At 33.9% G+C, this 24,732-nt stretch overlaps 1 protein-coding gene and 1 long non-coding RNA gene across 2 annotated transcripts in view; one reads left to right on the forward strand and one right to left on the reverse strand.

The window, feature by feature from the left end:
* The window catches only part of LOC110370444 (cyclin-dependent kinase 12), a 117,491-nt gene that overhangs the window by 45,496 nt on the left and 47,263 nt on the right, over positions 1 to 24,732 (forward strand). The gene's annotated exons all lie outside the window — the stretch shown is intronic.
* Positions 15,745 to 16,890, reverse strand: LOC126055244 (uncharacterized). The gene is made up of 2 exons (XR_007511342.2): positions 16,680 to 16,890; positions 15,745 to 16,240 (listed from the first exon to the last, which is right to left on the reverse strand). It is a non-coding gene; the product is annotated as an uncharacterized LOC126055244 (long non-coding RNA).

Genomic DNA, 24,732 nt, shown 5'->3' on the forward strand with positions numbered 1-24,732 from the left:
GACTGAGAATTATTTATTAGCGTAGATATCTTGGGGCTATTTTGTAATGGAATTTAAAGCATATGGCACTTAGGTACTTCAAACTAGACATAGACATAAGATTTTTAACATTACAGTACTATAATTGACAATATATGAAATAGCCAGCTGGTTTCATCTTCTCATCCACAACACCAATAAGGCTCCACAGATAATCTTAGACACAAACCTACAGGTTTATGATGCAACAAGTCCATCGCACAAAATGTTAGATCTACGTGATGATCGCTGGGCGCAGTTTGTGAAATATTGAATTTAATAGGGAACCACAAAAGGCCAGTTAATTCGCTTACGCAAGGTGTATGGCAAATGATTTTGTAAGTATACATGGGATAGCCGTCACGTCTTTGATCCTTTTAAGGTTCAGAGGCTCAAGGTAGTACAAGTAAGTAGGCTCTCCATAATAATTGTTATCACAATAAACTATGTAGTCGTGAACATATGATTTATCAATGTTATTAGCGTTGCCGTTACAGTTTTACATTTGTTACTTCTCTACCAATATCTGTAGGATCTAAACTGAATTATGCTTTATATTTTGAATGAATTTCTCTTTCTCAATATTACTTGGTGTTCTAAGTGTAAGGGGCCGCAGTTGTAACAGCTGGAAATTCGAACTGAATTCAAACATGCGGGGAAATACGTCAGCAGTTTCTATACGGAGCTCATGTCTTGTGTACTCAATTGCATCACGTTTGTGTTAATAGACCGGATTCGAATGCATTCCTAAATAATAATTATTGTTATAGGTATTTATACAGCAACACCTTTTACTTTTGCATGATAAAAGTAAATGGGTGTATAATATCTTTGTCCTTCTAGTTGCGTAAGCCAAACGTTTTTTTATCACACAAATTCTATATTCCTTTCCCAAGCTATTTCTTGGCATGACTATCAAAACTTTATCCTTATCTATCTGTCATATTTGGTTATTGAAATCACCTGTTGAGCAAAGCCTGTATGGATATCTACAACTGTATTCATACGGAGTGATGTAACCAATAAAATCAAACCTATACTTACCTACAAAAGCCCTTAGGTTCCTTAGGGCTTTCAAATCTGCTGTCATAGGTCAATACAGAGTTGTATAACACTGTAATCACATTCCTCCAAGTACAAGCAGGAGTGAAAGTGTTCTTCCTATAGATCCAGTTTTGAGTGGTGCACTCAATATTGTCGTTCAATAAATCATATAGAAAACCTTTTAGCTCGTCGCGTATCGTCGTCACGTTTGCCATTACTCTTTGTAGGGCTGAGATAGGAAGTTTTATAATAAGGTACTAAACCTTTGCAATTGAAGTCACTTTGTGTTGATTCTTCGTTTTTAGTCTTACTAGATTCTCGTTGCTATCTGTTTCGCTGAATTATATTTATGAATTGAAGAGATTTCCAGCTCAAAGTATTCAAATTCTTCACGACATAAAATAACATTTATTACCCCCGTGCCAGTAAACTAGCTAATTAATCATGTTACTCTAAATCTGATAAGATCTTATTAGAAGATCATTGCCTACCTTTCACCTTTCATCAAATGCTGTAACTAAGGCACTCCATCAAAGTGAAGCAACAAGTGCTCCCAACATTAATATACCTGTCTTATGTTTAGTCTAATAGTAGTATGGAATCAAATATGATGAAAGTTTACGTATACCTAACTACAGCAGTAGCACGCGATCATATCAAATTGCAAACTCGATCACGTAATAGCATTTCGGTAGAACACAGTTATGTCAGACTATAAAACGAAACAGTAAGCTCATTGTTGATATTATCATAATGTTTAATATCGTTTCTTTGATATAAGAATATAACAATAAAAGATCATGACAAAGGTTGGCTAAATTGCTACTCTTGACAACTGAATTGGTGTTGGCAATGGATGTTGATGCAAAAGACTCGAAGAGGCTTTCTAAACTCGAAAATGGCTAACGGTTGTTATACCTCATGTTACAAAAATTCTGTACGTTATGTCACATATTGAAAATCTGGATCAAATTGATTTGGTACGAATAGAAATCTCAAATTGCTGGGCCTAAACGAAATTACAGTATTGGTAAACACTTAAAGCCATAAGTAGTTCTGTCTGTTCCATTTCCGCATTGTCACATACCTTTTTGTGTCTATCTACATTAGCATCGGTATAATGTAGTGGTTCTTCTGTAGCTATGTGTTCTGTGGCAACAGTTATGCTATCATTGACTTTAACTGTATCTTCATGATAGCTTGAAATTGCCTGTTTCAAAATATTCGCTAGTACCGAAGTTACTTCGTACTGAATAACTGACCTTATCCAAGCAATAATTGGGTTTCTACACTTTAGTGTTATGGGTTTCTTCCTTGTATTGCAAATATCTGAAAAGGTATGAGGGCAAGTTGATGCAGTATTTGAAATTAAATTAACTGTCAGAAATTGTATGGTTTGAGGGAGATGAATGCAGTAATCTAAGATAAGGCAACGGGTCGGAGGTCTTAGGCTCAGAAATGAATTTTAGTCGTACGGATAGGAATTTGAAATGGGCAAGCAGAGAGCAATAAACAAAAGTGCACCTCGATTGCATTCGCATGCTGATTATATCTGAAAACATGAAACTACAAGTGTTATCATTTGTACGATGTTATAACACAACACATCTGAATCTGAGTAGAAAGAAATCATAATAAGGAAGTGTACAGAAGCACAAAGCATCATTAAAGAAAACAAAAACTGATAGAAAATAAATTGCTTAAAAAAGCGTTATCTGATTTATAATAACACGGCAAACCCATGGGAAAGTCAGTTCCCATGGTTGAAATAATGATGATGGATTGTAAGCTTCGTAATGACTGCCCATGATATAATACTTAATCTTTATCGTAAATCTACTACCATGAAATTGGACGTGATCAGTAGCTATTTGAAAGTTCTTTAAGGTAGAAGATCTTTATGAGAAAATTCTATTTATAGATCCATGACTTCATATCTCATGACTACCTTGGTTTGGTTTCTTCGAAGAATTTTAGTGTTCCGTCATTCAGTTTTGCAATTGCAAGTTTTATGAGTTTTAAAACAAATGAATGTTTATCTTATTTCGTTCTTGTAACTAGGGTGACATCAACGCCTTCTTTGTCTCGTTCAGCTTTCAAAGGGCACATCAACATATAAATTGTTTTACAAGCTAAGGAACTAGGTATTGTAGCGGACATGGTACCTATTGTAGCAAGTGTAACATAATGAGAGTACCTACCAATAACTATTGTATTATTTTTCGTTATTAGTGCTATTGCTCAATATTACAACAGTTTTGATAGCAATTGAACTGTACAATTCTAGATAATGTGAAGCTAGTTAGATAGTACCAATCAACTGACAACTATTGGTAGATCTAAGATACAATTATTGGAATTGTCAAAATTACTGTATTGTTACATTAATTTTTAAGATAAAGAAATAATTGGAGTGAACGAAATACTGCCGATTATTGCCTCAATATAAAATTATAGAGGTGTGGCAGAATTATTATGTTATTATTAATTTGCCTTTTTTTGTTCTGATGACCCAGTTTGGCCTGTAGTCCTTTGAAAGATATTTTAAGTGATAGAATTTCAAAATTGATAGATTTAAGTGGCTTGAGAATGCTGTGTTTTAAAATAATATTAGTAGATAGTGACTGCAAATAGAGATATTTTGTAACGGTATCTTTGTTCATTTATTTAATTAAAGCCAACCAAACATTCTTACAGTTGTTTTAACTGCTGAGAACGGATGTGTTTCTTGAGCAAGTCTTGCACACAATGCGACAGTATAACATTCTCGTTTTATCAATTCTACATTGATATCGTTTTCAATAAACTAATATTATTTTATTAATCTTTAGTCTGCATAATAAGGAGATGAAAAATAACAAGCCTGTCAATATTTTAAGCACGTACGGCCTAAGGTTATAAAATTATAATAGTCCTCGATACATTTAATATCAGAATTGATTTCATGGTTCCCCTTTGTTACAGACAAGATAAATGAGACAAATTGGTCAGTTATGTTTGATTAATTGAACGAGTTCCATATTAATTGATCGCCTTTGCTATCCTGAAATAATAGTGTGGCTACAATACAATTAATTATATCGATTACGAGTTGAGGTCGAATCGAATGTAAAGCGAATATCGATTCATTATTTTTAATTTAGAAGGTGTCGAAATTTAAAGTGCTGGCTTTCTTTTTGTGATTAAAAATACGCGTGGGAGAAAATTTACAAATTCTTCGGACTAATCGATTATCAATTGCTATAAAAGAATGCTTTTCATGCCTATCATTTACTCATTCCTTCATTTAAATAATGGTTAATAAATAAAAATAATAACGCGCACAGTAAAATTCCAACTGACACGCAAATCGATTCAACGCATAACATATTCGAATTTAAAAATAATAAAGGAAACTTGTACTACAATCCAACAATATAGTAACTTGCACACGGAGGAAAGAAAGATAGCGGAGATGCCATAAGGAAGATGCCTTCTTGTAGGTCAAGCAACGTAAGGTAGGCGTGATCAGTTACTACAACTAACGAGACCTTCGGATTCCTTGTCAAATCAAAACCAATCTGTCGAAAATTGTTCTTGATTGATTGGAGATTTTATGTATAAAATAATGAGCGGGTTTCATAGCTGGCGTGTAAAGGCGGAGTCAGCAACGTTTCTTGTCCTTCTACTTTCTCAGGAGATTGCGTTATGATATCTCCGCTAGTCATTTTGTTCTCCATGGATCCAACATTATAGTGACGTGCACTAGGCGCGGCGAATCGATGCACGCAGTGTGCCTAATCGATTAGCTCGTATCGATACAATCGGTGTACACTGTGCTGACCTATGACGATCCTTTATTGTGATGAAACTATGGATTATAGAGAGGATGAGACCTAACGAAATGTACCTATAGAGTATTCATGTAGATTAGTTAAGCTTATCAGTCTTTAAGGGGTAACTCAGTTATCTTGATGAAGGTCTAAATCTAATGTAACTTGTTAAAAAAATAGCAAGAAGTTTGTATTATCTTGCTCTGCATAAGTGCTATATACATATAGGTATGCTAAGTATTTTATGCCCCATCCTGCAAGGCTGGCTATAAGAATCGGGCATTCCGGAGACTAAAGGCACAGAACTTGCACAGGACGTGATTCCAAGAACTCCTAAATGAGATAAATGTTTGATCTCATGTCATACACAACATAGATAAACAAATGAATATATTTAACTAATGTCATAAGGCGGATGCCACACACTAGTTATGTGGGTCTTCAAGGCATTGATTAATGATGATATTTGAGACAACATAGCATTGTCCTCGACATTGTTCCTTCACTTTTTGCATGCGTTATTATTCTGTCCGATTTATATATCGTAAGGCATTCGTTTTAATAAATCATTAGTTTAAGCTTGAGCATGCATAAAAACTTGAGGATAAAGAACGATTTTTGGGAACTAAAATCTAATTTATTTGACTTCGTGACCATTAAATAAATTGCGTTATTTATTAGGGATTTGTTTATATTTTGAGCAGTGTATGTAGTTACATAAAATACCTAAATAGGATTTGTACATTATTGTATTGCTTAAACGATTGGAAAAGGCAACCAATTAATCACACTAAGCAGAAAACAAATCAAGCCCTTTGGAAGTCATGTCTTAACAATTTTTCAAGCATTTATCGCGACATAGGTCAATGGGATCATTCTAGATAATATCTAGGAGTGGCTTTACATTGCTTATATAACCATGGCGCCAAAACCCATGGTGTAATGATGGTGCCGATAAACGAACCATTGAGCAATGTAAGGTGCGGTGAAGATGGTTAGAAACAAATGACGCTTGAGGGCTATTTTCTTTTGTTCGATAAATTGGCAGAAATAGGTCTGAAGATAAGTGGTTTTTGACAGTGATAAATGTCAAGTAGGCTGCAGAAGTGGCAATAGCATTTTTATAAGAACATTTGATGCCTTAAGTGTTACGATAAAAGTTTTCTAGTTTTCTATTCAGTGTGGGATCAGGATTAGGGATCCTACATTTCAGAAAGTAGGAATGAAGTAATTTATATAATGCTATATCTACCTTCTTCTATAGAAAGGAGTTTAAGCCTAAGTACTTTGATAGAAAATCATTGCATAATTAACTTGTAAATTAAAAGTCATCTAAAACCAACTTCACACAAATGAAATTCAAATCAGTTTCAATTATACATGTCTATCAATAAATTGATCTACGACAAACATCATGTGGACATTACAATATTATTGGACCGAGAGTAATTAACAAGTTTTATAGGAACTTACATAATAACTTCCGCAGTAAAAGTTTAAGTAAACAGTTGGGCAATTTGTCGGTAAGAAAGCTCATGTGAGTTTTATGGGGCTTTTAGAGTACCAGCACAAAGCAAACTTTTAGTCGGCCGATAGTTTGTTTGGTCTTATTAATCAGTATGAAGATGAATAGTAGTAAGCACATTACAAAGATCAGGTATGAAGCCGGTATCACACCGACTGAAAACTTAGAATGGAATCAAAATTTTCTTTAAAAAAATTGCTAACTTTCGGGTCAATTGTCGGCCGACTGTTTAGTCTTAAGTTTGCGGGAACTCTTAAATTAATAGTTTGTGAGAAAGTAGGTTGGCTTATTAACACTTCTCTCATATAGTATTAATTGATTCTTAATTGGTATTAGTTTATTAATTGATTCTTATGTAATAGACAGTGATTTATGGGGTTTTTAAACGGAACTTGATAATTAAGCGTGAGCTATCGCTTTTATGATATTTAAATACAGCTTCTAAATAAATATGAAATTACATAAGATAATTAATTGATTACCGATGATATTCATTAGGTAATACTGTAGATTAAATCTGGTCACAATTAAATTTACAAAGTGCTTACCTATATGTATGATTCTAAAATAACACAATGTATTTAAGTTTAAAATGAATTTATGTATATGAATTAAATATTTAATGCATTAAACATATTGTAAAACAAACGGATATTGGCACATTTGATTAAAACTAATATTTCTATTACATCCTTTACTATTGGCTAATAGGTATATTCATAACTCATTTTATTCTTACAGAAAATTATGTATTGCATATGCATTACCTAAAGGACGTAAAAGTAGTACTTTTAGCTTGAAGCTTTTAGCATATACAATTATAGGTTTATATGGCCATGGGTTTAATCCACTATCCACTTAATAACAAAACAAATGAACATCTTCCTACAATCCCACATACACCGTACATCACACCACCCAAATAAGGCTAGCAGTTTCGTACAAAAAGCCGACAAGACAAACATGTATCTTCCTTATATCGTGTTTACAGTATTTCTAGGTCACATTACTTATACATATCATTCACGAAAGGTATAAATTATTATTCTTTTTGTATGTCTTTTAGGGAAACTTCTATAGGAAGTCATGTTTCTTTTATGAGGTTCCAAGGCTTTTGGTACGAGGATGTTTGGATGTTCACTTATAGTTATTTACGGGCTATTTTCCGTACATATACATATGCAGTTTATTATAGGTTCGGTAAAATTGATTTCCGTGTCCAAAAATCAAAATGGTTTCTTAAAATTAAGTCTTCTCTTTTATCATTTTTTTTTTGAAAAATGATTTAAAAAATACACCTACCTACATATTTAGATTACTGGCTACAAAAAGTATAATTTTAATATCATAGTACCTATTCTAATAAATTCCTATCACAATCAAAAATATGCGGAAAATAATAAAAAAATCCAAAAAAAACTCAAGTTTCCTAATGTTGTCTAAACAAAGGGCTGGATATAACAGCGTTTGTTTAATTAACTGATAGTTTTTATACGCGGAACGTTTAGCTGCGCGCGCGCCGGATGGAGTTTCTTCCTCAAACATTGCATGTTATGTTACTATTGTTTTGGTAGATTGTAGTTTTTTGTTATGTTGTGATTGAAGTTAATTGGGAACATCATTTTGATAGGTTAGATATGAAATATACGTTTTAAAAAAGTCGCTGAGTTCCGCTAGTGGTTTCACCCGCGTCCGGTTGGAACTAAAAAGTCAATTATAGCCTTCCTTACAAATGGGCCATCTAACACTGAATTTTTCAGATCGGTCCATTCATCATCATCATCTCAGGCATAGGACGTCCACTGCTGAACATAGGCCTCCCCCTTTGATCTCCACAGATACCTGTTGGAAGCGACCTGCATCCAGCGTCTTCCGGCGACCTTTATAAGGTCGTCTGTCCACCTTGTTGGTGGACGTCACTTTTCGGCCCCATCTGCCATCTGCTCTGCGAGCAATATGGCCTGCCCATCGGTCCATTGATCTCTGGGAATTCAAGCAAACCAACAAACATACTTGTTCGGTTTCACTATAAAGAATATTATATCATATTACAAGTATCTCACCACAAACATTGCGGAATCTTCTCTGCTATTTAATGAGCCCCAATTCCTGCACAATTGAAGCCCTATGGGCCACCACTGACAATGCTGTTTGAGTGACGAAATTCTGGCCATCTGATACTCAAAGTTGATTGCCATCAACTCAGAAGAAGAATGTATCTATACATCTTCATAAACGGATACGGACCAACGCCCCTTAAACAACCATATCATACAATGGAATTTGTTGCATTATAAAACATATACATTGTTAAGCCGACCACTTTCACTGGATAACTTTTACTTCCAAGGACAACTGCTTTCTAACCGTTTGACCAGACCCATACAGGCTGATAAAGGCTTTATTCCTTTAGTAATAGGAGTGGTTATTGGGTGCACGTTTTGTAAATAGGTCACGTACTTGTGTGGTGTACTTTTTGTTGAGAATACATTCCAACGTGATTGACGGATTTGTGTTGGTGTTTGAATGTATTTTGGTCAGTGTTTTTTTTTACTGTCGTAAGATCCATCATCATCCTCCGAGCCTTTTCCCAATCACGTTGGGGTCGGCTTCCAGTCTAACCGGATTCAGCTGAGTACCAGTGTTTTACAAGAAGCGACTGCCTATCTGACCTCCTCAACCCAGTAACCCGGGCAACCCGATACCCCTTGGTTAGACTGGTCTTACTGGCTGGCTGACTGGTTTTTACTGTCGTAAGATATAGCCCTTTATATGTTACTAGCTTTCCGCCCGCGGTTTCACCCGCGTCCCGAGATAACTGCTTCCCGTCACCGGATGGTGACTATCCTATGTCCTTCTCTTGGCTCTAAACTACCTCCCTGCCAATTTTCAGCTAAATCGGTTCAGCCGTTCTCGAGTTATAAGTGGAGTAACTAACACGACTTTCTTTTATATACTCGTACCTATATAGATTTCATTTTCCACGCATAAAATCTTATAGTATAACCTACTTAATGTATAAGGAAGAACTAAGTATCTTTCACCTAAGCGCCATTTCGTAGTCTGTGCTACATGGATTGATTTGGTTCTATATTTCAAATTACAGATTTCCTGTACATAACTTCTCAAATTACAGGTGTGAAGTTACGATATCTTTGATTGCCAACATAAGATATGTAACAGTTTTTTACAAAGATTCCAAAATTATAATCGCTATACGTAATATTATGCACAATAAACCTAATTTTATTTATTTATTGAATCATCAGCATCCATAAATATGCTGAAATCAGGAAATGATTTAATTTGATTTGTAAATACCGAAAGAATTCAGGTCATTAACCTAATGTTCGGTGAGTCAATGAAGTTGCATATTGCCACAAATATTAGTAGATTATCTTAATCTATGCATGTATAACGATTTCAAAACATTGAGAGATTAGTTTATTTAGATATGTAATGATTATTTTTATAACAGAATAATGTATGCTTCACGTATCTGAAACATGCAAATTAGAGCATTAAAATTGCATAGGTAATCAAAAGCTTTTTTTATAATATTTGTTTGGTAAGATATTGTAATTAGTAAATTAACTACATGTTATATCTAACGGTAAGTTTAGAATAAACTAAGATTCATTACTCGTTATTTCATTATTACGTTACTCTTTCTAAACAATTTGAAAAGAGGAGATAGAGTGAGAAAAACTAAAACTCCCCTTGAAATTACAGATATATTCACAAGGAAGATACATCCGAAAATATTTACATTTACAATTCATCGACAGATGATTCGCAGAAACATCCACTTAACAGTGCAAATGAAACTTTACATAACAACATTTTCAAAAGGATGTTTAAAGTTTAACTTTCTACGTATCTCACTGACATTTAAAACAATCCATATCGTTCAATACGAGATACGGTATATCTTGAAAGGTAGGATGCACTTTCTCTTGTTTTTATGGTCCAATTACACCCATATAGTATTGCTATTAATGGGTATAACGTGTGGGAGTCATGTTTTATATGGAGAAAATGACTATAAACTGATTGTAGTAGAACGATTGTTATGTAATAGAATTGTTGGTTCCGTATTGTATTAAAGTTTTAGTTGGTGATAGTAAATCACTCATGAAATATTGAGGAAAAGTTGGGTATTTATATCATCATCTACCTAGCCTTTATCCAACTATGTTTTGGTCTGCTACTAGTCTCATTGGATACAGTTAAGTATGCGTTTTACAAGAAGCGACTGTTAATCTGACTACCTAGATAGAGGGGAAGTACATAGGCAATCTTAATTACTGTTCTATTTATCATCATTAGGGTTTTTTTCACTGTGGGGCAAAGTCCAGCAGTGCAGCGATCCGATTCCTCTCACACAGAGAAAGACTGTTCTGTTATTTAATCAGAATTGTACCTTAGTCTTTACTGTGATTTACGTATGCTTCTCATATTCATTTTAAATTACACATGATATAACACCACCTACCATTATAAACATAAAATACAGTTCCTAACACCAACCATATCCTTTAGTATTGTATGGCATTAACCTCTGACATGAGTTTCGTAACATAATAACAGCTATCGTTGAACTTTAACTCTCCGTAGATGGTAATCTACATACTGACAAGTTAACTGATCAGTAATGCGGAGTCGTGACGTGTGGAAAAACTGTGATTATCTTAGTGATGGCTGATCAATGTTTAATGAACGGTGTGGACAGCCGTGAGATGATTAGAGAAGTGTGGTCGTAATATTTAGAGGTATAAGGAATTGTTTTATTCTTAAAGGCGTAGGTATGTTATGATGAAGTTAAAAAAGAAAATAAAGATGAAGAGAGATCAAATAGACTGGATGATGTAGGAAATGAGATAGGATATATTTTTTTTGCTATCACAATAAGAAAATTAGGTAAATGACTTCACTGAATGATGCAATAACTCAAAGTGTAGGTAGCCGGAAATTAAACCATTCTGAAATACTGTTAATTGGAGATTTTACCTTAAGGTGGATTTCACACAAATTCTCATAATTACACCTATCGTTGATCGGGAAATTATTCATTGTTTCTTTGAATTCATTGGATATTTCAAAACGTAGCTTTTTGACTTCTTAGTAATTCCGATCGGAAAGTATTTATTATTATAAACAAAAACACTGCTCGGGCTTTGACCTTATAAAAATTTACTGTATGAGAAACAAGAAAGTTCCAGTTTTTTGCATAAATCTTACGATTTAAATAAATGTATCAAATTACAAGTTTATGGTCGGTGATTAATTGAGGTGAAGTAACGGGTTCTACAGGGAGTTGACCTTCTGAAATGTCAGTTATGTTTTGTTCAATAAATCTTGGATACAACGGATATAAGTACGATCAGAAGAAGCTTTTTTCATTGTCATTTATTTTTCACTGTTATACTCAACATCCGCTTTTATACCACGGTACACAGGCCTTTGGTTTGATTTTAGGTTTAATCTATATACATCATCAGTGCAATTAGGTTTCTAAATTCCTTGGATTCTTGGTACTAATAACTTAGGAAAATCTGAAGAACCTAACTAAAGTTTAAAGTTAAAATTCTCAAACCACTCCTAGGTGCAAAAATAAAATAAAAGGAAGAAGAAATACATAAAACAAATAGACCATAAGCATAGAATAAACACAGGACAAAGATCACTAATAATTACGAAAGTCCTAACACAAAAATATTGCGTCTTCTAAGTATTGAACTTAAAGTTCGTTCACCTGATGATGATATCATTGGGATGCCATTCAGTATTGAACCATTATAGTTTTTATTCGTGTCTAGATTTATTGTTTCCGTCCATATGTTTATGTTAAAATAAGAGGAATTTTTCGCATCTGTTATCATGCGATATTTTTCTCACGTAACTTTAATTTTCAGCAATAAATACTTGGACTATAAGAAATTTCAAAAATATAAATGTATAGAAACTATAAAGAAGGGTTGAAATAACCAGACAATATATTAGAAAGTACTAAACTAAAAACTCCCAAAATAATCATCTTTTACCACTCCCTGCGTATTTTTGAAAAGGCTATGAAAAGGCGAAACAAACAATACCATAAAACAACAGATAATTTAACTCCATACAATATTAATAATTTGTTCCAAGTCAAGCTTTAATCTAATAGATAATTAACAAAACCCATGGATTTTAGCTGAATAATAACCAAAAGGAAAGTGTATATTATGAGTCTATGTAAGTCTAACTAATGTGGGAATGTTAGTATGATGTGGGAATTCAAACAATACTAAGAAACAATACATGATTTACTTTTCGCGCTTCAACATTATAATAACTAACGTGTATTAGATAATAGAGTGACTAATTGACTACGCTTATTATGGTGGTTTAGTCACTCAGTGTAATTATTTTATAAGTAAGGTCAGTCACCAGATGCATTCTAATCTAAGTTATGCGTTCAACATGACGGTCATGTTGCGTCAGAAATAAAAATAATGTTTACTAGAAGAAAAGAAAAACTATATTGCACTTTTAATTTCACATTTTGGTAGGTAACTAATGCTTATCGTTCGACCATTCACACTATGTTGATATGAGTGAAAAGGAAAATCGCTTTGCTTACTTTAATGAGATGAGAATTTATGTTAAATATGTTTGCAAAAACGAAATAAAAAAATAATCCTGAAATTAAATAGAGTATTTCTAGTAAATATATATGACGTATAGGTATATAACATATTGTGTACATGCAGTATGCACATAAAACATAATTCATACGTTTCGTATGACGCAGCAAACACAGCCGAGGTCTTGTCCCAATATGGCGACGGAGACAATATACTCGCTCAATATTTACGAAGCGAAAATATTTATTTTCGCCCGACACGTCACAAGAATACGTCTACGTATTAATGAAATTCTTATGAAAGAATAGTGTAGTAAAAGTTGTGTTGGTACATTATTGTTTTCATACCGGGAACTTGGTACTTCCCGCACCAGAGTGAAACATGTAGCAATCTAATGGTTTAATATTTTTTATATTTGTCTCGTAGTTTTTAAGTTTATTCCTTACATACGTACAAATTATTTATTTCTCTTTAAACAAAATTATTTCTTTATATTTAGACTTAAAAGAACAGAATAAGATTCATATTTTACAATATATACTACAATCAAAACGTGTTAATAGCATACACTTTTGGGCGATGATTAGGCCACATCAGGACTTATTACAATACAATAGAGCAGTCCTATTTCCGGCAGTACGTATGATTGATCTGAATCGATTCATTGATTGATGGATTGCCTCAGACAATTGTACCGTCAAGGCGTTACATGTCATTGAGTAACAAATTAAAACAATAGATAGATGGACGAAAACATTTTAGACTGACTTAAAAAAGTTGATAAAATATGTTTAACGTGAATACAATGTATGTATTTTTAACCGAATTCCTAAAATAGTGTAGGGAGTATTTCAATTCGTTGACAAAAAATCACTTAAGATGTTTTCATTTTTGATAAAATATGATATGAATGGCATTTGGTCATATTATGTGAAAATTCGTCAAAGGATCATAAGTTACGAGATATTCAAAAAGAAACATTGAGAGACTTCAGAAATAAAGTTTATTTCCTTTTTAAGCCCTCGGGGTTCCTGTACATTTATTTTTAATTTACTAGTTCCATATCAATTGCATAATAAGTTGTTTATTTTCTAGATCGGCGTCAAGGCGTGGCGGTCTAGATATAGTTTGTCAGCCATATAAGGCCAAGCTAGCTTTTTGCCGGGAAACAGACAGTATCGTGACATTGTAGGCCGACCTGATCTCGATTTATGAGGACTATATATCGATAAAGGTTAAATATTGGAATAGTGACGGTTGGACTATTAATAGAGAATTAATCATACTTGCAGTAGTTGATAAATCTATGGTCCTGTCCTTATGAAATGGTCTTGAATCAAACACGGTTGTGCTTAATGGTGCGGGTGTCAATCCATTCTGAGATTTCCACGATAATGCTTGATCAGCCAAAACAGCACGAGGTCCTTAATGCTAAGGAGTTCTATTTGAAAAAAACTTGAAGACACAAAAAAGCTACTACAGAAACGATGAAGAATATGGTGAGGTACAAAATTCACTCACTCACTTGAATCCATTAGGCAAACTCTTGACACATCCTAATCTTTGGCAAGAGAACTCAAAGTTACATTAACCTCAGATTTCTGTAACCAAGCAAAATCCTTTTGAAGTGACAAACTAATCCATTAGAACGTCGTTATTACCTCACAACAAGTTTCTTACGGCGACGGAAGAACAAACGTTGCTGAGGTCAACACCTTTCAAGTTAACGTCACAACACCCCTTGACAAGTTTGTATCTACAGGTTTTCTAGTTGAGGTAAATTATTTTGCTATTAGTTTAGGCTTTGTAAGGAAAATTCTACAATTGCTTGTATGTTTTAAAGGTTTCTGGTAAACTGCTTGTGGTTTGGGCTTCCCATCGAGCTTAAGAAAAATCTGATTAATACTTATGGAATTTCTAGCACATATTCTTATTTTTATCATAAATCGTACTAACTGTGTTCGATTTTCAGAGGTCTTGTCAGTAGGTAGAGATAGGAGGTAGGTGATATTTCTGTGGGGTCAAGCAAACACATCATAAAAATCTGTTCTTACATCATGAGATCTCTATGTTCTAAGTTTAAATTGATTAAGCCATTATTTGAAACTGATTAAGCAAACCTAAAATTAGAACAGGATTACGTACTACAACAAGATTTAGGAAACGAATCCTAAAGCAAGCTCATTCGTCATCATCCCACGATCAGCATTGATTTAGGGTTTCCTACAATGTTCGGTAACTGGTACATTACTCATCTACCCACCAACTGATATTATTGTAACGAGATTTGTCAGGCTATCTGTCATGTCTGTGGAATCGTGAATTACTTCATCTTGGTAAGCAAGAGCTTTGGATTCGGCTTCGAGTAATTTTTGATTAGGTTGATTTGATTAATCCTATAAAAATGTTGACTTTCAGTTTGATCACGTGAAGGTACCAAAGTTTCGTCAAGGACCATTGTCATCAGATAAATCCATAATCGATGCTAACCCAAATTCCAAATATTATACGTTTAAATTAATTTTGATGGCCAAATAATAACTATGATTGGACGAATATTCAAGATACATAATAATTTGTGGATTGTCATAAATCATTTCTTGCAAACACAAAAACTTAATAGCATAAGCAGAACAGACAGAACTGTGTTAAGTTTATTAAGCACAATGATGTTGCAATATAACCTTTAGCACTTGGTTATTACCTAGTTTTTTGGTGGTTAACCCTTAATTTGGCAAGCATAACCTTTATAAATTTTTATTAAAAAAATACTGTAGTCTAATTATTTGGGGTATAAGGAAATAGAGAAAAATATTATAAAAATGTTTTTTTCAGTAATTGCGCTGAAATAATATGTATCTTATTTTACACATTGCCAAATACGGAGGAATGTATAGTTTTTCGATAGTGTATCCAAAAGGATACATTACCAAATCGGGGTTATAAAATAAAATAGTTCATTGGTAAGAAATTTTATTTTTTTACATGAAAATCGAAAAAAACAGTTCCGTTGTTTAGTTAGACATAATCTCACATTACATTTTATCCGAATCCAGTGAAGGTGTTGAGGACCTACTATAAGAATCGTGTTGTATTCCATAAACTGGCAAAGATGTGTTATCTTCCTCATTGTCTGTTGTGGCACTGTCGTCCGATCGTGCATTTCCTGCAGGAATCAACGCTAGAATGTGCTTCGATCTTGCTCGTTGTAATACCTACGAATAAAAAAATTGCACATGCAACCAAACCAAACCCAAGCAAACTGAACACTGAACTGTTTATATGAAATTATGTCAAAAATTATGCAAAAAAAATCGAAATAAAAAATAATTTTATCCTACGGAACCTTACATGCTGTAGGGTCTCACATGCGTGTAGTTAATATTTTTTTTATGTAAACATTACTAGAAATTAAACGTGTGATAATAGGTTAACTTTTGGCAATGTGTCTTTTAAGATACAATGTCGTATAGTCGACATTTGAGCAAAGTATCTTTAAAGATACATTTAGGTTTGACAACGTGTCATGGCTCGGTAAATACATTTCTATGCCATAATTTCAGCTAAATCGTTAGTATATTACGTTACACACATAAAATAGTAAGAACCTGACATAATCACATATAAATAATAATAAAAATCAATAAAACTTACAGCTTTGTTGCTCTTCGTGTCCGTCATTTTTTCAGGTTGACGTAAATAGGGATGTCCAGTTGTTGAAAATGCAATAGACTTACTTTTCCTTGTGATGTAATGAGTCAAACTTTATAATTAAATCGATCGATTCAAAAAAATACAATTATTTTATGTTACAGATTTTTTAAAAGTTGTTGTATCTGAAAAGATACATTTTCAAATTAAGGGTTAACCAAAATTGGTATCGCGAGACCTGCTACAGAATAGATCATAGCTAACCATCATTTGTTTGTTTAACCTACATTTGGAGTAGCTTGTGGTTCAAGTAGTGACACCGAAAATGACAAAAAGTGCATACAATGATCAAACAAATTGTGTTTGTATTGTACGTAGATTGTGAAGAAGAACAGAAAAAAATAATACATGTTATTGAAACACTACCAATTGGAACGTGTAAATAATGAATGTAGAACAAAGTTGTAGACGATCACTTGTAGATACAGTTGTTTAAATAAGTCTACATTATACACGTGTGTCTAGACCAAACTTTGCATTTGTTGCGTCTTGAATATTCAATGAAAAATATAATCATGAAGAAAATGAAATCCTGGAAGGATTGATAGATATGAGAACGCAAAGGACAGTTGCTAGATTTACAGTGACCATTTAAATATTAAACACGTTAGATTGGCAGTGTCCATATGTGACCTCGATAGTACTGGTCCCGTGTCCTTTCTATAGATAGACAAGTGCAGTTCAAGTACCGCATACCGTAGATAAGCCCTACCTTGTGTTACGGTTATTTCTTCCAATGATTATGTAAATCAAGTTAAATACAGATTATAATATTGATTCAAGTGCAAGCTACCGTTGATAGAGAAATCTTAGTTTTCTTAAGCACTTTGTTTCTTTGTAATTTGGTATCAAATGGTGGTTTATATTTGAGTAGTCATGCTAAACTTTTGAATAAAATTGATGTAACTCGCTTCCTCATAAATATTTTGAAAATAAATGAAAAATATAACGAGTTTATTAATGCAGTATCGCCTACAGCTATAATAGAAGTAAGATAAGCCAAATCAGAATAACTAGATGAAGTGTAACAGTTAGGAGCAGCTGCAGTGTAGGCTAACCACTAAGCTCGCGCGGAATGCGAGAGCACGCCTATCTCGGAATATTGCGGCATACTCTAATGCCTGCTGTGAGCTTTAGCTAATTAATTATTATACATGGAATGTTCCAAATATGTAATCGTTTTTCGATAAATGTGATAAAATTATTCATAAAAATGATTTTGAAGATATCGATATAGATTTGATTCAAACCACCAACCTATTGCCGATCATAGTTATGACCAATGCGGTATCTGTCGATTAGGGTGATGGTGATGCAGATGATAATAAACCAGCTAACATATCCTTAACTGATCTACAGGTGTCCTAAATCACTAATCGACTGTTGGAGTTGGTACGGTCACAGATATTAACGTGAACATTATATTACTTGTTCACATTTCGTGCCTAGATCTTAACCAAGAATGCGTGATGGGTCATCTGTAATACGAACACTTTAGTGTTTAACATTATGAGACCCATCAGCCGTCACTTCACTTTAAATATCACACGAAATATCAAAATATAACCCTAATTACCTACTAGATTTAATGAAGCTTACAAACTAAGTACTGTTTATAAATTAAGCGAGAACAGAATCTTATTGTTTATAAACAATAGCTGAATTCTATTGAATGGGCGAGTATGTTCATAAATATTTGTCTAGTACCGATAGGATCTATGCGTTCGCGCACAATTCGAAGCTTTGTTCTCAAGTAATTATGTCATGGCGATCACAATTGTTTATTCCGATGATAGTTTTGACAACAGAAGTGAAAGGCAAACATTGTAATTAATTCAATGTCAGTAACAGGTAATCAATGATGGATGAGATAATGTAAAGGAACCTGTTTAAAGAATACTATTGTTTTGTTGTGGTAGCTTTAGCGAGGTTGCGAGGTAGTATCTTAATCAGTTAAGTATCTAACATGAACAAATTGTCGAATCAATTGATAAAACATCTTTAGTTATATTTAAATGTTTGATAAAGAAGAATAAGAATATAATGAAACTATGTTGTCTTGTAGGAGTAATTCTGTCATACGCAAATATTATGCTAAATTGCTGACTATAGTTGTTTTTGCTTGGCATGCGAAGCTAGCTGCCGACGTCAGACTGTCTGACCCCAGGCTAAAGGAATGCTAGAATTTCGGAATCCAATCACAATTACGTGACTTGTCAACATTTCTTACGCAGGTCCTACTTGTTATCCAAATTCCAACAAATTGAATAAATCACACGTTTACCTGTTTCTAGCCAACAATACTCGTAATGCGGGTAATGCTAAACCGGTTTGTATGAAATTATGCGTAACGTTAGAATTTAGACAGGCTGAAATTGGATATTAGACTTTAGACAATTGCTTCACTGAAGTAGGTGTTATAGAAGCAAATACAAAGTTATTTCATAACATAAATAGAGTGAATGTAAGAAAAGTCCTTCGTACTGATGAACACATAGTAAACAAAAAATGGAAAGGCTTTAATAATGAAGCAAATGCAAATTGTTTTGAAACAGAGCAAGAAATTGTTAAACACGCAGCTTTGGCGCGACTCGCTGGTGATAAATGATAGGCTAAATAGATTTCCATCAACTTGCACACAAATCAATCATGATTAAGAAACGAGGTTGCCGTAACTTTATTACATCAATATTCTACATGAAGTTCTAATTTTACCTTGCCCCTAAATGGTTGACAAAATTATTTCGACTTACTATATTTGGTTTTCAGTTTTTTTTTTTTTTCAGTTTAATGGACATAAAATTGAGTAATAGTTTATAATGCAGTACCTTTGCTATCCAACTATCGAGATAGATATAGGAAATCCTGTATCCTAATTCATAATACCCACAACAGAAGCTCATGATGACCATTTGACGTCATTAACAACTATTTACGATTGTATAACAGAACCTCTTTCTTCAAATTCAACCTTTCCTCCAATGACTTAACAAAAATTAAGTCAAACACGCCAATCATCCGCAAAATTGTGAACAAGTAGAATGGTGACTATTCATTAGTCAGCTTTCTAAACTAATGCATATTGATGAGTCTCTGTCTGAGCTAGTCTTTCAGACACGATTTCTTACTTAGCTCTGATTAACGGTCGAGGATTATTCCTGGGAACTGGTTAACCGCTTGCGGCGTTATCTAATCCCATTTTGATAATTGCTATTGTAGTTGTTTTAGTATTGACAATGGTTCAAGTGGATTTTAATTCTGATTTTAGAAGTTGATTTGCCTTATTGAGGTTCTCTCCGTGATTTGAATTATTTGATGACTACGCTTTAAATGCAGTTGCATCTGTTTGATTCCCACGCTTGTTGTTAAAAAAAATTAAGACACCCCTTTAAGTTGGACCGGCATGCAGAATCGTCTTCAAGGATAGCGAAGAGTACAAAATGGTTATGGCCAACCTTCAGGAATGAAGAGGCACCAAAAGATAAGATAAGATGCCCCTGATTTTACCAATATATTGGATTGGTCGAAGACTTCGATCGACAGCATTATGTTTTAGTTCTAAACAAATCAAAGTCCCACTTTACACTATGTGTCAAATTAATGACATGAACACTTGAACCGTTGTATAACATGTGCGAGTATTTCATAATCCCGTGACATTGGCTGTACCTTCAGTTTTCGTTTAAGGCGTAATATATTTAGCGAGTATTTATAGCTTGACCTAGGGTTGAGGCCGCGAGGTCGAAATTAATTTACTTCCCAGAATAACTGGCTTGAAGGTGAAGGATGGAGAAAATACTTTTGGTATCTGTTTTGTTTACTTTATAAACTTTAACTTGTCCTGTGTTGTGTTGAGAAATCCTTACTCTGATTTCGACTGTCTCGAGATAATGTATTATTTATTAGGAATTGAGATTAGAACTTAAGACAAGTTACTTAGACCCTACTTTCCTTCTATATTTCTTCAGCTCTGTAATCGATGTAAACATCGTTTTTGCTATTAATCATAATCACTTCATTAACCTTAAACAATCTAGGACACAGGATTCAATTCCTATCCTCAAATAAGGCTCGCTTACTCCCGATAACGCGACCATTTCGCAAAGCACCCACTCCATTACGCAATGTCTAGTAGCTCGTCATAAAATAATGCGTACTTAACATGCAACGTGTCGCGCCTTTTGTAATAGTTACCACGATATGCATGATGGAAGTGTTAATTTTGTGTCACAGTTAGATGGGCGATGCCTTCACGTATTATTGTGACTGAACTTTACGTACTAGGTGACGTTTTATTGGTTTAGGTTTGCACGTTTCATTACGAAATGGGAGTGGTAGTAAACTGACGTTCATTTTGTGTTAGGCAAAGCTCTTCCAAGGTTTGGTTTTATTAAGCAGTTTTTCAACAAATGTCATCACAACCAACCTTAAGACTCTTAGTCCATTCATCTCTTACCACCTCCAGAAAAAAGATAAAAAGCGCATTTGCATTGTCTTTTCTCGTCTCATCTGTTGAAAGCCCTACTTTAAAGATTCTCTTAGCCTTACAAAATCCGGCTTAGCATTCTGGGTCCATAGAATCCAGCACACATGTCTCACAAAGTATCTAAGTACATGTATGTATAGTAACATGTATAGTCATTAGTAGGTTTCTGGACCATCGGACGTAAACAAGACGGCACGGTTCACTTAGACTGACCCTGTTTGGTTCATGTTTGTCTTTTTTGCATTTTGTTTCAATACTTATTTGTTGTTCTCCGGTCATGAGATCATGGAATGTTTACTTAGTGAAATTATCAAATTTAAATAAATAAATGACTGCTTGAACACGCTTGCTCCAACATATTTTGTTCAATGGATGGCTTAATCCACCAAATAAATCAGTCAAATAAGTCTTATCATACCAAGGGGTATTGGGTTGCCGGGTAACTGTGTGAGTCACTCCTTATAAACACTGGTAGTACGCAGCTGCATCCGGCTGGCACCTGACTCCAACAAAGTTGGGAAAAGGCTAGGCCTAATGAGATGATGGCCTAATACAGTCCACTGAATATGACCATGCTTTAAAATATATTCTCTATAGCAAAACCCCCTAATCAATCATTACCACCTACTAATTAAATCGTGCTACACCAATTAAAGGCGTACACAACAGTAATTCAATTCGGTAGTCGCAATAAAACCATTCATTTGTCAACACATTGACCGTGCGTTAATCCCCGGTTGGCCAATCACCACTAATGATTACCACATGACTATTGTGGTGTTTCGACAGTTGTGCGTGAGTGTACAGGACAGTTAGGTACAGAAGTTTAATTTTTTTGGAAAACGATAATTTCTTCATTGCCCTTTGTTGAATCAGAATCTTATATTATTTTGTTAAGAATATGGTAGTAAGAAATCGAGAGCATTACAAAAACAAGTCTTGTAAGTATCCCCATAATATTCTTTTCTCAGTAAAGTACTTATTGTTATGACCGGAACAAAACTTTCATAAGACAAAAAGAAACTCACGTTCCATACAAATCTTATTTCATAAACAATAACTGTCGAGAAAAACGTACAAGTGTCATTAAAATTTTCACTTAAAAACATTACAAAATATACCTTAACAGGTTTAAGATAAGGCACAAAATCCCTTGCAGGTGCAGCCCTATCTTTACTTCGGTTTGGAAAACGCATGCGTATACGCAATAGGCTACTTGTCGTCCATATTGCAACATGCCGAACCTTACCGTTGAACTAGCAATCGTGTTACACGATTTTCAACCTTATACTTTAGAAAATAAAGCCCACGACATTTGCATTATAATTTGGTATTGGTGAAATGCTTCATAAAAAACTATGAAAAGAATGGTATTTTTTACTTCAATAATATCATATTTTTTATTGATTACTTTACTGTAGAAAAAATATCAAAGGCTTCGTAAATGGCTTAATAGGTTTGCCAATCTATTTTTAGGAAGTTTTTTATTGAACAAATTGCCTAAAAATGTTGCTTTACAGGAAGGTAGTTCTTGTACCTAAAAAAAATCGTACGTGTTATGTTTTAATCATTACTATTTACAAGCTAGTAGCCAATACATACATACATTAATAATAAGATGTGTAATATTTGAAAATCGATTTCTTTACGACGAAAATGCGGATTTTAGACCTGATTGACTTAATAATTTAAAAAAACTCGTTAACAACCTACATCATAAAATCAGAGTTCAGTTAGATAAGTAGATAACGTACCTGAACCATATAAAAAATATTATGTCATATTTAGATTTACAGTGAAACGAGTTATCGCGTGATCTCACAACTTAATTTCTTCTTAGAAAATTATGTTCTTTTCCAACTTTTCTAAACATCTACAAAAACTTAACCATGCCATATCCAGTCTCTTCTAGAGCGATTGCATTAGTGCGTACATTTCATATGCGCACACGCACGCTTGCGTCATTCATCGTCGCTCATTAGTACGCGCGCGATGCACTGATATTATAACATGCTACGCTTTGTTATTTTGTCTGTCCGTCAATTGTGACAACAATATGAGTTGCGATTCCAAAAATGTTAATTTTTGGCAACGTATATAGGTTCTTGCAAAAATCTGAATTAAGGAGCTGCAATTCCAAATATTTCAGTCATGCTTTTTTGCGGTTAAAACAAAGATTTATTAGGATGATTACATGTCTGCAAAACCGTCCCAATAAAGCAAACTGAGTTAGCAGTCTGAAATATCCTATTACAAAATCCTGTTAGGTACATAATTTGATAAGCAAGGTTTTTCAGACCATTTGGCTGCTGGTGTCAATGAACAATTACTTAGAAATAGTTTTTATTAGGCAGTTTGTTATTTAAATTAGGTAAGTAGAGAGATTAAAAATACATTACCTCTTCGGCTTTATAGCCAATAAAAAATACCTACGTACTTAAACTCGTAACCACAATCACATTCTTTAACGATTATATGCACTTGATTGTTCCGTCAAGTTTCGCATTAAATTTTAATCGTTTTAATACATTAACAAAAAGTGCAATTGCAATCTTAATTAATCTAATAACCATCTCTTTTTTGCAGGTAAGCGACTCAACACAGCATTCAAAAAGTAACCTAATTTAACACAATAGGGTTGAATATGCAATGCTCAAGTAAGTGGTGCTTATGTAAAAGTGATGGTAAATAAGTGAAAGTCTGTGAGACTTCATATTACCATAACTGAACAAATTATGATTTTCTGAATAACAAAAGTTTCGTTTTTATCCTTATTGGTGAACAAAGACTTTTTGAGTTGTGAAGCGAGGTGAATGGCTTAACGCTTATGGATACAACTGTGATATGTTTCATATTAGGCGCAAAATAGGATAATAAGTAAATAGCTAATTAAATAGGATAATACTAGGAAAATAGCTAAATTCTTTCAACATATTCGTTCCTTTTCAGTTTATATTTTCTATTTATACGGGTAAAACCCATAGATTTTTAAATAACCCTGGCTGTTATTTAGCTCCATCCATAATCTTGTATTTTTATTATCAAATACAAGTCTAGTGAGCTGCAGGTTTAATCACCTAAAAAAAAGTTTAATCACCTAAAGCTGGTCCTAAGAGATAGCTCAAATCCACCAGACAGCCTCTGATGTGGAATTGTTACGACTGCTACTCGACGAATTCCCAAAATGCAGTAGCATTCTGGGAAGTCGGCTGCACGGGCCATCCTAGGGGGGTGTAACACCGCCAACTTCTAGACTTCGAGCTGCTATTTAAAAGTGACAGCTAACTAAATACATCAACACATATAATGCATGAATTGATATGTGGCTCCAATTGTCTCCATTATATCCGGTTCCAGTGAATGCTGCTATTATTTGGACCATGAAATTGAACACATGCATTCAGTGCGCCCACGCATACATTGTGCTTGAGACAATTTTAATAAGAGCGATTGAATGAGAGTATTAATAAACGAATATTCTTCTTCTTCTTCTTTCGAGTCGATGACATG

The sequence above is a fragment of the Helicoverpa armigera genome, chromosome 4, assembly GCF_030705265.1.
Source record: "Helicoverpa armigera isolate CAAS_96S chromosome 4, ASM3070526v1, whole genome shotgun sequence".
Taxonomy (NCBI): Eukaryota; Metazoa; Arthropoda; class Insecta; order Lepidoptera; family Noctuidae; genus Helicoverpa; species Helicoverpa armigera.